This window comes from Centrocercus urophasianus, unplaced genomic scaffold, assembly GCF_019232065.1.
Source record: "Centrocercus urophasianus isolate 14NV4802_14NV808 unplaced genomic scaffold, USGS_Curo_1.0 seq_10, whole genome shotgun sequence".
Classification (NCBI taxonomy): Eukaryota; Metazoa; Chordata; class Aves; order Galliformes; family Phasianidae; genus Centrocercus; species Centrocercus urophasianus.
The window spans coordinates 55,818,791-55,833,532 of NW_024884142.1; the positions used below are offsets into that span (position 1 = coordinate 55,818,791).

General features: G+C 37.9%; 1 protein-coding gene across 7 annotated transcripts in view; it reads right to left on the reverse strand.

The window, feature by feature from the left end:
• PLEKHG1 (pleckstrin homology and RhoGEF domain containing G1) overlaps window positions 1-14,742 on the reverse strand; it is a 124,536-nt gene that overhangs the window by 55,625 nt on the left and 54,169 nt on the right. The window contains exon 1 of one of the 7 annotated variants that reach the window (XM_042812323.1): window positions 5,217-5,254. The exons of the other annotated variants lie outside the window; for them this stretch is intronic. The gene's annotated coding sequence lies outside the window, so the exon portion shown is untranslated. Of the gene's footprint in view, window positions 1-5,216; window positions 5,255-14,742 lie in introns of those variants that run through there. 7 annotated transcript variants of the gene reach the window in all.

Below are 14,742 nucleotides of genomic sequence, written 5' to 3' on the forward strand. Positions count from 1 at the left end.
CATGAGTCAGCTTTTATCTATCAAAACCCCAAACACAAAGGCTGGGGAGAAACCTGATTCACAACTTTTTCACTGCCTTTTTCCCAGTGCACCGAGACTCTTCAGCATTGCTGAGAGCCTTAAATGAAACATTACATCATTCGACTCAGGGACAGGACAATGGGCATCGCTCTGGGTAACTTTAACATGCACACTTCACTGAGCAACACCCAGTAACTTTCCTTTTTCCAGGCACAAAGCTGTAAAAATAGCGAAGAGAGACCATGCTTCCATGGCATTTCTTATGCTTTGACCCCTTAATTTGCCGACAACATTGATAAGCGCACAAAGCAAATAAATAACCTGCTGGTATTGTGAAATTTCTGTATTTATGTTAGAAACTCCCATGAACCTGCAACGCTAATTAAAAGGGATCGTTCTGGATCCCATTCTGCATTTACATAAACAGGAACAGGCTTCTGCAGTGTGTTTGCAAAACTTCAGTGCTTTTTAAAGCGGAAGAGGAAAGACTTTCAGCAGAAAATGAGAGAGCAGAGCCACCAAATGCTCTGTGCTAAATCACAGTGAAGCATGCGAAAATAGAAAAGAATTTTGAATGGAAACAGTGAGAAGACAAACTGAAGGAAAAATGAAGAAATAGAGAAAAGGAAAAAAGAGATATAGAAGGAAGAAAATAACTGTTTGTAGAGGGAAGAAAGAAACAGAAATATGAGCAAGAGAGATAAAATACACAAAAGGAAGGTTTAACACAAAACCTTGCTTGCTGACTCCAAGATTGCAGGTCTCTCTGCAAACCCAGAGAAGCTTTGCTTTAGCACAGGCTGCCTCCAAGTCCTGTGGTCCAAGTCACTGCCCGAATCAATGGGCTGGGCAACAAGAAACAAACTGCTGAGACAGAGAATAACTATTTGTGGGCACCTTAAAAGAGGGCTGGTTTTAGTTGCTGTGTACACAACAGTGGGGACAGTGACAACCCAGATCACATATAGCTTTCTTTACTCCTCTTAGAGAAATGCAGACAGTGAGAAAGTAATGGCCTTTTTGGTCTAGGGACTCTTCTGGTCTATGGTGGGAGTGATGGCACTTCCTGGCTTGGAACTACAAAGCAAAAGAAATCAAACCAGGTCCTAGCTGTTGGCTCACTTTCCAGGTGTGTTCTCACAGCTGTTTGTTCAAACTAAGCCCACAAAGAGATACCCTAGTCTTAAAAATCGTGTGTAAAATTCACTCCTTGTCCCCTTGTATGTGACATGGCCTTGACTTCATTTGGAGTTTTCCTAAAGAGCATACTCCTTGCTCAGCACCTTCCAGCAGGAAGCTGGGTGAAGAGAAAGGAAGTGAAGGTGGCCTTGAGGCCGTTTAGAGAGCTAGGAAATGCTTTGATCTGAACTTCAAGGCTGCCAGGGTGAAAGTCCCATTTACCCAGGCTTAAAGATCAGCAGTTTACAGCCTGTTGCTTCACTGCCATTTGAGGTCTTTGGGATAGCTCTCTTAATCAAGTATTTTCTCCTATAGTTTTGGAGTTTTTCCTAATGTATGCATATTTACATTTAACAATGTAAATGCATACACACACTTGTGCAGTTCTTGCACAGCCTACACAATATTTCAGACAGGGCAATCACATATCTACAAGTTCTGGACACATTCAACAGCCATAGGAAGTCCAGCACTGGTTTCAGCATCCTCAGCTTATGCCCATACAGACTGCAGTGCCTGTGTACTCCATGAAATAATCTGAATGTGGCAAATTTAATGTACATTTTCTGTGCATCAGTGTTCATATAGAAATAGTCATCAGCTGAGAACTCACATCCCTTGACCTCTACTTCCTTCACACCTGGTACACACCTCACCTATGGAGCTTTTATCACCTTGTTGGAGGTTTTTTATGTAATCCTTGGGCAAACCAGTAGGGCATCAACCGGAGGTAGTACATTGTTTTGCTCCTTCTGTCAGCTACTATCCTATTACACACAAGCAATACTAGAAACAGAGCAAAAACACTTTGTCATTTAGCAGTGACAAGTCCCCCACATTCAGAAGGCTTGAATCTAGCCCAGCAATGGACCAACTAAGAGGTAGCCAGTGACAGAGATTTCCACATCTGCTTCATTGAGCCAGGTGCAAGCAAAAGCTGCAGCGATGCAGCATTAGCTTGAGCCACTGGTACAAATTCAGAGTGAACTTCCACGAGCATTACTGCAGGTAGCAGGGAGAGGGAAGAGGAGCAGAGGTCTTTACTCTGTTCTGCTTTGCTCCTTTATCTCTGTACATCTACATTTGCCCTTGCTCTCCTTTATTTTCCCATATAACAGACAGCAGAAGTTCACTCCACATGTGATAATTTCCCAAGGAAATTTCCCCCCTTAGTCACTTAAAGCATGCTAAGAAAGATATGTAAGAAACCAAAAACTCAAAGCTTTTTTTTTTTTTTAATCTTCTACTGTGAATCATCAGTGAAAGATAGCATAGACATGCCAGAAAAATAATGGTTTTGTGCCCCACTTCTCCTTGTTTCCCAACATTTCACATACCCTGGATTTGGCTTTTGTTTATCTGCATTACCTTCCACATAGTTGTTCCTTCCTCTGTCCTTTCCCTGTCTCCTCCATCCTCCCCCTGTATGCGTAGAGCCATAGACCACATTATTACTGCATCAAATTGAAAAAGGTGACCTGTTTTGTTTGTTTGTTTGTTTTTGTTTTGGTTTGGTTTTTTTTACAGCAAAGCCTTGATTTTTCTAAACTTTAATAATAATCAGAGTTCAGGGGAATTAGGAGTGATGTTATTATACAATTGCTAATTAGTTAAGGATTTACTGAAGAAATAAATTACTCTCTGCCAAAACTGAGGAGAAAAAAAATACAAAAAAAAAAAGAAGAAACCAGAAAATAAACCCACAAAAAAAACCACCATAACACAACCACAGGGTACATTCAGGCTTAAGGACACACTGACATCTTCACTGAAAGTGCAATGTAATGTATTAATAACTCTCTGCATTGCAGTAGCTATTTAATCTGTACACAGTGCTGCAGAGACACCTAACAAAAGGAACAGTCCATCACATGCTGCTGAGGTATTGCAACGTAAATAGAGCATATGGATCCAATGATCCATTTATAGGTCATCTAAAAGGATTATTTTCCATCTCTTTGGGAACTTTGGAGCTTTGCTTCTCTTCTCTTTAGCAAAAAAAAATAATAATAATGACCCAGTTATGTAAATAAATCAGTAAATTGGATTTTAAATGAAAACTCCATACAGATATATATATCTGAATGCCTATGTGGGAATAAACACACAGTTCTTATCTCTACCATGAGCGATAATGCAATCAAAACTCTCTTCTCTGCCCATACTGGTATTTATGAAAGATTAAGCAATAATTGTTCAGTGTGCTGGTGTTCGAATTTTTAAGATTTTTGATATTCAGAATTCCACACCATGACCTGAATCGAAGTCCATATAGACTCTTCTTCCTGCTCAACACCATACAGGATCATTCTTGCTGCTGGCACACTGCTAATATGTTTCCAACCTACACTACATCACCATAATGGTTCTCGTACAACAGGCCTGGTTTCTGCTTCCTCTTGGATTAGCCTACTGTGCTCAGCAAATGCCCTGTTGTGCCAGCATGCTGCTGCTAATGGAAATTTTCAACCTCAGCCAACTGAGCAGAAGCTGCTGCTGAAGTTCACCTTTCAGAGCCTTCTGCAGCACAAGCACACTGGAGTCACTGGCTATTCACTCCTTGTACAGTACAATGTGCTGGTTGCTTTATCAAAAACGTTTTGATGTTTTTAAGAAGAAAAATGTTAAGCGTGTCCTAGCTAGCAATATAAAATTCATTTTGCCTACCATACAGAGGGATGCACAATTACAGCAAAAGGGATTATAGCATCTAGGAATCGTTCTTACTAGTAATAGCCAAACATTTGTTTGCCCACAAAATAATCTTCATAGAAGTCATCTTTTCCAGTTTAACTCATAGAATATCTAGCAGAAAAAAAAATAAATGTAAAAGTCAGTTCTCTGGAAAAGACAGTTTCCTTAATTCTAAGTAAAAGTGTTTTTCTGGATCTTTAAATACTTGAACTTTTCCTTTAAATCCAACTGAAGGACTTATTCCATTTATTTTTGAATCAGAGACACTTACTGGAACCTCCTCTGCACCTCAGGAAGTTTAGCAACTGGAATTTTGAAATAGAACTGAAATAATAACACCAAAGTCATACCAACAGATGTTTGCATTTATAGAAAAAGAAAACCTTTCCTTTGGGTTTCCTCTCTTCAACAAAACTAAAAGCCACAGAAAGTAGTATCCATGTTTATTTCTTGAGGTGAAAAATCCTTGAATTCTTCCCAGGATGGAACTAAGACATAGCAACAGCCAGGGTCCAGCACCAGGCTGACTCTGCCTTTTGAAGAAACCATTTTCTTTTGCCCACTCAGCAAAACAGCAGGTTTTATAACAGTAAGCTAACAGCTCTTTCAATACCCCAATTCAATAGGAATGCATTCAATGACAGAAGAAGTACTCAGGACTTTAAAAATGACTGCAATAGATTTTTGCAGCATATAGTAATGTCTAATTTGAAATCTCACAGAACTTCAAATGAAAATAAATAAATAAGAAGAATGCAAGCAGGTGTTCAAGATCAAAGTACTGGCGTGTGACAGTTCCTCTGAATCCACTGCTTCTATAGCTGAGAAAGGTATTTCACATAAATAAGATCCTGAATACTAGGACTGCCAAATGGCAACAACTAACTCATCATTCATGATCTCTCATTGCTGCCATATACAAAGACCTGTAACAGCACAGTCACACGCAATATTCTATTTTTATCTTCTACTGATGATGTTTTTATATCTTGACAGGTTATTTACTTGTTTTGTTCCTCCCCTACCATACTGTCATTAAACTTTAAGGTATCTCAGTGAAAGACACTCCAACAGAGCCATGTTTTTGATGAAGAACTGATGCTTTCAATGCTGCTTTAAGGCAATATTGCAGTGTGTGCTGCTTTCTAGCTTTTTCATGAAAAGAAGCCATCAAGAACACTGAAGCAATACTTTCATTAGGACTTCTGTATCCAAGGAGCAAAGAAAAAATTGAGATAATAGTGGATCATGGCAGCGTCAGTGCGCAGAGTAGCATAGCCATTGCACTCACATACAGATGGTGTTAATCCTGCAACACTCACCGGCACACCAGTAGCCAAGAATAGCAGTGCCAAGAGTCATACACTTCAGAAGCTACAGGGCAAGAAACAAACAGATTAGAGGCTTGGATTTGCCTGCTGTGAATATTCGGTGTGAAATTCACAGCAACCTACTCACAGAGTTGTAAGATTTTCTCTGCACGTTCCTCTTACCAGAACAATAGTATGCTCAATTTAAAAAGAAAGACGGTCAGACTTTAATTAAAATTAACATATATTGAAAGTCCACAAGGATTCTTTACTAACAGCTACAGATAAATAAGCCCATGGACTTCTAAACTGAATTCTCTAACATCTGCATTTAGTTTATCTTTACATATACGTAACACCCTACTAGGAAAGCCAGTGAAAAGGGTCTTCAGATTTCTATTAAACATTTGATTTATTATGTAATTTGTTGTCATTACAATGTTGGAGATTTATTATCCCTTAGGTCCCTGCCAACCCTGGCCATTCTGTGATTCTGTGATATTCTGACAAATCCAAATAAGAGAGGAGGCATGGAATCTCAAAAATATATTGTCGAGTAATTGCCAAGTAACAGCAAGGTAAGGAAAATTTAAAACATTCATGAAAAGACATCACATTACTGTCACCACCCTTCTGCTTTCCTCACTTCCACAGCAACAGTCAGTACCACCTCTCTCTTGCATACTCAAACACTTCCACAATGGCTAGCTTCCAGACTGCAAGTAATTCTAACCAGCATCTGAGTCCATCCATGTGGGCCAAACAGCCAACCGTGCTCAGTGAACAATTTGTGTTTGTCTTCTCATCATTCAAATCACAGACAGAATGGAGAAACAAAAGCCTACTAAAACCCTCTAATTGAACTCAAATCAGAGTTTTTCTTCTCAGGTTTCTCCTTCATACTCTATCTTTCTTCCATATGGCCGTTCACTCCCAACATTATTCTTGTTGCTTGTTTTCCACAAGAAACAAGTAGCAAATCGCTCTTTATTTAAATATTGGAGATAGGCTCCTTATCAAAATCTCAAAACCCAGAGTGCATAGCCTAGACTTTGAGAAACGGGGCCAACAAGGCTAATGCCATGACCTCAAATCACTGAAGGTGAGGGGCAGAACATGTTTGCTCTGTGTTGGGACTGTAGGCTTTTCTGACAAGCCATGCTAGAAAACAATTCCTTTTGTTGCTCTTGTTTTCATAGAGAGCATCACAGGCTTCTCAGCTCCATATCCCTTACACATAGGAACCTACCAGATAATTCAGGGCCCAGCCTACTGTTTAGGAACCATTCTCACCCAAATCCCTGTTTATTTTCTAAAAAATCTCACACAATAAAACATTTGCTTTCCTCCTGTGAGCACAATAAAAAGGTTAGGCTGTAAATCCTCCGTGAACTACCTCCTGTAAGGCCCAGCAGCAAAGGGCTGGTGAGGCAGCTGGGGCAGAGGAGATGCCGAGCTCTAGGCTCTTCCAGTCAAGCTGAGGAGGTGACCGGCTGCCGAACAAAGCTGTGCATTCACTATTGAGAAGTGGGGCATGTTGAAAGGCTGAGAGGCCACTGCATGGCTATTATTCTGCTACATTCAGCCTGTTACCACAGCTATTAGCTGGCATGCTCACTTTTCAAATCCCCATCTCTTTGGAAACGCTGACTACCATTATTTTATTACAAAGAGGCACAGGTTAAAAGAAGTGTAACTGGGCATTTTCCTACTATTCTCCTTCTGCATGATACATTCCTTACATAGGCAGGATTTTAGTAAGAAACACCTCACTTTTACAGGCATTCAGAAATTATGTAGCAACTACAATGTTGCATTAACAAAGATTTTGGCAAAAGAATTGTAAATTTTGATCAGCAACAGAACATAAACAGATGATCAAACGTAACTCTTTACTAATACCTTTCAGCAGGGAGACAGTGATAGAACAAGTAGGAATAGTTTTAAATTAAAAGATAGGAGATATTAGATAGATGTTAAGGGGATATTCTTCACTCAGAGGGTGCTCTGGGTGTCCTATGCCTGGAGGCATTCAAGGCCAGATTGGGGCTCTGGGCAGCCTGATCTAACTCAGTGAAAAGGTATAGTGGTTCTCCTCCATGCCATTTTTCTTATTTTATGATTACTATAAACAGCTACAGATGATATCAGATATACTTGCTTCTGCAATCAAAAGCATTTATCTCACATCCTGTAAGCAATAGGATTGGTGATATTCTTCAAGGCAAGTAGTGTGAGAAGAGTAAACCAGGCCCCTGTAGCAACTGAGCAGCATCACTTTACAGAACACCAAAAGATATTAGAATATCCACTCTGTTGATTTTTTCAATGAATACATGTTCTTCATAACTTAAACCAGAAGAATTGAAATATTTTAAACTTTCAAACTATGCACACACCCTGCCACTTATAAATTTATTGCAAAATATTTTGAAGGTTATAAAAACAATCTGGGAGAAACATTCCCCTCCAATGAAATCAGAGCAGAATTCTTTGAAAACAATGTCAAAGGTTTCTAGAGCTGAAGGCCTAAATATCATGTACTGAGAAGAGTCAAATCCACTCAGGCCACATTGCTGCCTTTCGTAGGGCAACTGTTACAACTGATTGCAGCTCAAAAAAATGCAACAAGAAAAACTGGAAGAGGCTCATGGCTAAACCATGACATTCATATGTATGCTAACAAATGGAAAGGAGGGTGTCAATGGGTCTCCACTGGTAAGAGATCTCAATGGCAGAATTTGATGACTGAGTCACAGCTGCAAAAAAAGCACCTCTCAACAAGAACAGCACAGTTCCACTGGAAATACCAAGAAGGGATTTCAACTTCAATATTCCCTTTTGCCTTTCAAGGTGCAACAACATAAACCCATTTTTAGGACTTGAGGAAAGGCATTGACACAAACTTTGTTCCTAAAAGTATGGCATTCTGCTTACCACAAGGGTGTCCAAATCTAACTTAGTTTAATCACAACGTTAAATGTGTGCTTATTTTGCTATACCTGTTTTCTTTATAATTTATCCATGTGTAAGGAAGAAGGGTCTTTCTGTATTAGGAGAACACTCAGGAAAACTCCTTATGCTTGGTACAATCTATGGTTAATATTTTTGCATCTGCTAATAAGTGTCTTATAAGAACACTGCACAGGCAAGAATATGTGAGGATGAAAGCATCCTCCGGAAGTCTTATCCACTCTGTCCTCTTAATCTGTCATCATTGTCAATTTACAGGATTTCAAGTTGTGGTTTTCTTTTTTATTGATTTTCTTAGCAGTCACATGCTAGCATGACATATCTAGGGATGGAAGCAAGGCAAATATAATTGGGATTTGCCAGAGTTCTTGCCAGGATTTCATTTGTTATCAGCTTCTCTACACTCTGAAAAGGATATTTCAAATTTCAAGACTCACCATGTCAGCACTTTGTCTCTCACATCTAGAGACAGCAAGAAGCATATTTAAAATAAAGGACTCAATAATCAATATTAGCAAATAGGAAAACAATTATGGAGTATGCCCTGAGTGTGTTAGACTGGGGCCCACCATCTTCCCCTAGAATTGACATTTATTTTTTGTTATGTTTAGTTTCCTCTTCTCAAATTAGCGTAGTTGGTTTAAGAACATATCACTGATACTGGCACTTCTGTATTGAGACTAATTACTCTCTATACATATTGGGGCAGTTAGGAATCTTTAATAATCCCTCTTGCCCCCTCCACTGATCCCGCATTACCAACTGGGTGTGGAAAGTGATAATTTACAATGTTAGTTTGAATAAAAGTAATTCACTAGGCAACTCCACATCCTCATCTGAAGTACATTCATTTTTAGAAAATATAAATCTTTGGAGTTGCCACAGTGGAATGAAACAGATATGCATGCTGCACACTGGGGTTTTCAGATTTCCAAAGTGCTCAGCCATGGACTTTTCCCATATGATTTTTAAGGAAACGTTTCTTGTATTGAATCATAAACTGGAAATACCATCCCACCCATTATTAAATAAGTTATGCCTCCCATACTAACTAGATATCAGTTGCTCAGGAGAGTAATTATTTACTCACTAAACTGTTCTTTGTCTCTGGGATTTAATATATCAATCATGTGGTGCTAGGCCATCAAAAAGTTCATTTCATATCCTGTTACTGTTTATATCTAAAGGTTTAAAATGAAATAAACGATTCCTGATAAAGCAATTCTATTCTAACTCAACATAAAAATGGAATGGATTTGGCACATTTCCTTTACACGTTTATTTCTTGAAGTCTGAATGTGAATGAGTTACTCTTTTCTATCATCAGAACTCATGAGCTGATGCAAGAGTGTAAAACCTTACTTCAGCAAAGCCTCTATTTCATGAATTTGGTTAGATGAAAAATAATAAAAAACGAAAAACAACCAAAAAACAAAAAAGTTATCATTTGTGCTTTTCCAGATTATCTGATATCACAACTTGGTTACATGCATTTCTGATCGGAAAACTGATACTTACTGCATGGAATAATTTAATATAATTTTTAGAAATAGGAGTAAAGCATCGTAGTGAAGGCAGAGGTTATGCATAACAATATCTTAGCACTGCAGTTAGCTTTGTAAGACACAAGACTGTGCTCTTGTGTAGGCTTCTACATCTCACCAAGGTGTTCAGGGCCATATTTTCAGAACTGCCCTTTGCTTATAGTTTCCAAATTTGATGTCCTTTGTCAATACAAAGCACTCAGGACTTCAGGCAAGGGGAAGATGATGGGGCATGGTACCTTTAAAGAACAGCTAGATATTCAGCTAGTGAAAACAACTGCAACATACTGACTTCAGTAGACTACAAAACAATAAATTAAATAGCTACTTCCATGAAGAACATATTGTATACCTCAACTTCCATCTGCCATACTTTTTCATATCTACTTTCAGAAACACCACTATCCATAACCCTCATTAGACAGAAACCTAAAGAGGCTATGATCCACTTTGTTACCACAAAAGAAAGCTCCACTGTATGAGGTTGTTCTCTCTCCTTCCACTGTTGCTACAACACTTTCTAATTTACATAACAAACGAATTTAGATACAAGGCAGTGCTCAATCTTTTGCCTCACAAAATCCATCACAGCAGGCCAGAATTAATGCTGCAGCTTCAACTATTGCTCTAGATCTAGCACAAGAGTGGCTCTCCTTTAGCACAGCCTGCTAGTCACCAGCAAACCCACAGCCAGGAATGGGATTATGTCAATTTGGACATTTTTGCCCCAGCAGATAGACCTTATCTGCTCCTCAGCTATGATGTGTAATCAGATTTACATTTTACAGCATTGCAACACACTCATTTTTTATGATAGGAGAAAAAAAAAAATCAACTTCATACATGTATTTACCTGGCAGGCAACAAATATTGATAATGTATTCTGCTGCCAAATGATACATGTTTATTCTGCAATAGAAGGGAGAAGGATAAAAACCTCAACCTGTTGTTTCACCATGCTGTTACAATGCTCCATTTTACTGGAAAGTCACTAAAAATCTCAAGTCATTTTTTATAACTTTATGCTTCTCAAGTGCAATAGAAGCAGGATTGGCATGAAGTTGCTGAAGCCTAAAGACTTGGTGAATATAATACCTTGATATGAATGTTAAATTTCTTCTTTCTTCACCAACTACATACACCAGTGATTTAGGACTCGAGCTCAGGGTTAAAGACAGCATAGCATTAGAAAACAGCACATAGAACTTTTAAAATTATTCTATGAATATTCTATGAACTTCTAAAAATATTCTATGAATATTTTTAACTTCTGAATTTGTTTATTAAGATAGTAAGGGTATTTTAATATCTTTACATGAAAATCTGTTGTCTTTACTCCTCAGACTTGCCTGACTTGTAGCAATGAACAGAAGGAAGAATAGTCTTAACTTAGTTGAGTCTTTATTGTAAAGTCACAAAAAGTTTAAGCCTTTATTGTTATTTAATTAATTTTTATGGTCAAACAACTAGTATACATGAATAAAACTTCTTTTAAAAAACACTTTTTAATCAACAAATAAAAATTCAGCAAAAAAAGACACATGAAAGAAGGATTTCATTTGGGGGTTTTCATGTGTATGTAAAGATCTTTTCCATATGCATGCTAACTCCCAGTTGCATTAGGCTCAGTTTACACACTGATCATAACAAAAGATGTTTCCTTCTGCAGTGGTTACTCTGTACTTCAACTCCCCAGCAAAAACAGACAGAGTTGTAAAAACAGATGTGTCAAAAGGTTAAGAAATGAACAAATAGATTTTCTCCAGCTGCGCAAAAATAGCTGACAATCCCTACTCTCCAGATTACAAGAGTGAATCAAATATCTAGTGCTGATTTAAAATGGAAATAATGGAAGGGGTGAAATTAATCTAGCAAAAAGTAAGCCCCTGCATGAAGGAATACCACCGATCTGTGAAACTAGACAACGTCTAAGAAGGATGAAAAAATCTTAATAAATGTGTAATTTAGTATATAAACTACGAATACAAAGCAAAATCCCTTATATTCAATACCCAATATAATAAAGTATTATAAAAATAGTAGAGTATATTAGAAATAAATCACGCAATAAAATAAAGGTTGCTCAGCAAGGACCACAAGCATTTTTGAGCCTGGTATCTGTTATGCAGGTTGTATCAAATTTGAAACACTCCTATATATTTGATACTTTGTAATTAATGTTTGCCTTTCATGAATGATGTGAAATAATCTATATTTTTTCCCCTACTTCCATCTTTTGAACCCAAACAAGATTAAAAAGGCAAGTTACCTTTCAAGCCAGTGCGGAGAAAAGGGATTTTCTAAGACTCTTCTTTTGAATGTTTCCTTCCCATCCTCCACCAGGTGATATCAAAGGTTAGCAAGAATTTAGCATAGTGGAAAGCACGACAATTTAAAAATAGATGAATCTGAAAAGCTATCCAAGATTACAGTATCCGGACACGTACTGTCTAGACCATTCTCAAACCTGCGGACGTGGTTGAGAAACACACAAGGTATCTTGACCTTACCAGCAAACATGGTCTAAGTATATTCATAAGTATAGTGAAAAGCAAATTATACACAGTTAGCATACTTCTACAAATATTTACTTGTCATTCAGGAGATTAATCCATGAAGCGAACGATCACAATGCATTTCCCATCTGCTGCCTTTTTTTTTTTCCCCCTCTACTTTAAAGGCACAGAAATTGTATCTCTTTTAAAGATGAAAATTATTTTCCAAAGTAATCTCTCTTTTACATAGACCACAATAAAATATCTACCTGTTTCATATACCAGTCAAAATCCCTGCAAGAGAGGTCAATGCTAGTATGAGGATATCACAGACTATGAGGAAAACATATTCAGGTTCTTAATATTTGAACCAGTTCAGACTCAGTAATCTGCTCTATAGCTACTTTAAATCCACATTAAACCCCACTTGAGTTTGTCTCCCTGAACACATACACCTAGCCCCTTCTCTCAAAACAGCACCCATGGGCTGGTGGGCACACAGCTCGGTGTCCACTTACAGCAGGTTTTTTTCTCAATTGTAACTGCATGTGCACCCTCACCTTGTCTGAAAGATGCCCAGAAGCTAACAAGAGAAAAGGCTGTTCTCTCTGTCACCGCAGCAAAGTGTTTGGAAATGCCTGGGAAAATAAAGACACCACGCTGGAGCTATACAAGCACAGATGTCTCCAGGGCTGCATGCCCCAAGTTTTGGGGGTTTGATTCTTATACAGCTATGCAACTACTACAATGACCAAAACAGTCCCTTAGCAGTTAATATTTGCCACTCAGGTAGTAATCTGTTGAATCACTGAGAAGTCCTAAGATATATGAACAAGCTGCAAAAGCCGAAGCAACTGATATGTCAGCTGTGCTGCAACCAGCAATCAACTTCTGAAAAATCCTCCTCAGAACTTTTGGCATAAAACAATAAGATAATGCTATGGTTGTTTTCTTTGCTACTTAATTCTTGGAAATCACAATTGCCTTAGAGATCAGATGAAATACCACAGTAAGCTTCTGATTTTACATTACTCAGCAGTTACTAAGTGTTTTCTGTACTTTGCAACATCTACGTGGTTGGCCCATGATGATAATTACAGGAAAAAAAAAAAAAAAAGTTATATGCATTTTTTTAAAAATCAGGGAATTTCTAATAATACATGCTCTGCTTTTGAAGTCTACTGGAAGCAGCATTAAAAACTTCTGGGGTAAGCAAGCAAAGTTGAGAAAGATGAAATAGCAGAAGAGAAAACTCTTATCAGAAAAGTTGTCCTACAGTACACAGATTCATTTTCACCAAAGGCGCATGTCTAAAACACCATAATTCAGACTTTGCCCAACAAATATTTATCTGTCTTCCAGAAGGTAATTAGCTACTGCAGTTTTCAAAGATTTTAGAAATATTGTCTGCAGAGTAACCCACCCCCAAGGATTTCCTCTGCACTTACAAAGCAGTGGAACAGGTTACTCTCTGGGAGATGTTCAGCACAAGACTAGCACAAGATAGCTAAAAGTCATCCTCTCATCCTAATTTTTAAACTACAATTTTGATTCCACACAGATGGACATCTGCATTCACTGCAGGCCTCCAAGAGAAGTCAGCTTTAAAAAAAATAAATAAATAACTTCTTCTGGAAAAGTTTTTCTTCAATGCCTGCTGCTCTGCAGCATCCTCACAGAGTTGAGTGCTTTTTCCATGGCTAGTTTAGTGCTCCAGTTGTAGAAAGCTGTAAACACTCCAAGTGATATCTTTTAATTATATGAATGTGGAAATCCTCCAGAATTGCTTTCCATAAGCTGTCCGGGAAATGCTGTTTGGAACGTAATTTGTACTATGGTTAGGACTTAAACTCCCCTACAGACTACATAGCAGACTGATGGAAAAGATTTTCCTAAAATAGCAGCATCCCTCCTGCCCACACACCGCATTGCTAACCTACAGTGTAATAATCTTGTCAAGTGAAATGGGACAAAAAAAAAAAGTATTTTTTTTGTTTGCAAAAGAGTAAATACATTAGTTGGATAATAAATAAACTACACGAACTTGAGAATTAAAAAGATCTCCCATTTTCAATGCATGAGCATACTGACATATTCAGCAGCTCCTTTCTTCTCTCTTCTGGAGACATAGTTAAGGTACTGAAGTTACCAAGTAGGACCAAAGCCACAGAACCACATATCTCTAGTTAAAACAGATTAAGATGTACTACCCTAAGTCCTTTCCCCAAGGTATGTATGACTAGTGTATCTTCTATTTTTTCCAACACAGCAACGGAGGAATGGGGTGTTGTTTTCCAGTTATCATTTTAAAAAGAACTATTTTTTCAAAGCCAAAGCTGAAAGCTTGAAAGACTTTAGAAAGAGTAGAAATAAGAGGAAAATAAAATGTATCTACTGCACAGCTTGATAAGAAAGACAGCCTTAGAAAAAGGAAAAAGGTTGCTTTAAACAAAAGCATTCTTATGAACAGCAGTCACATTTAAATATGAGCTTCAATCTGGAGCAAAGTTAAATGTTATTAAAGCA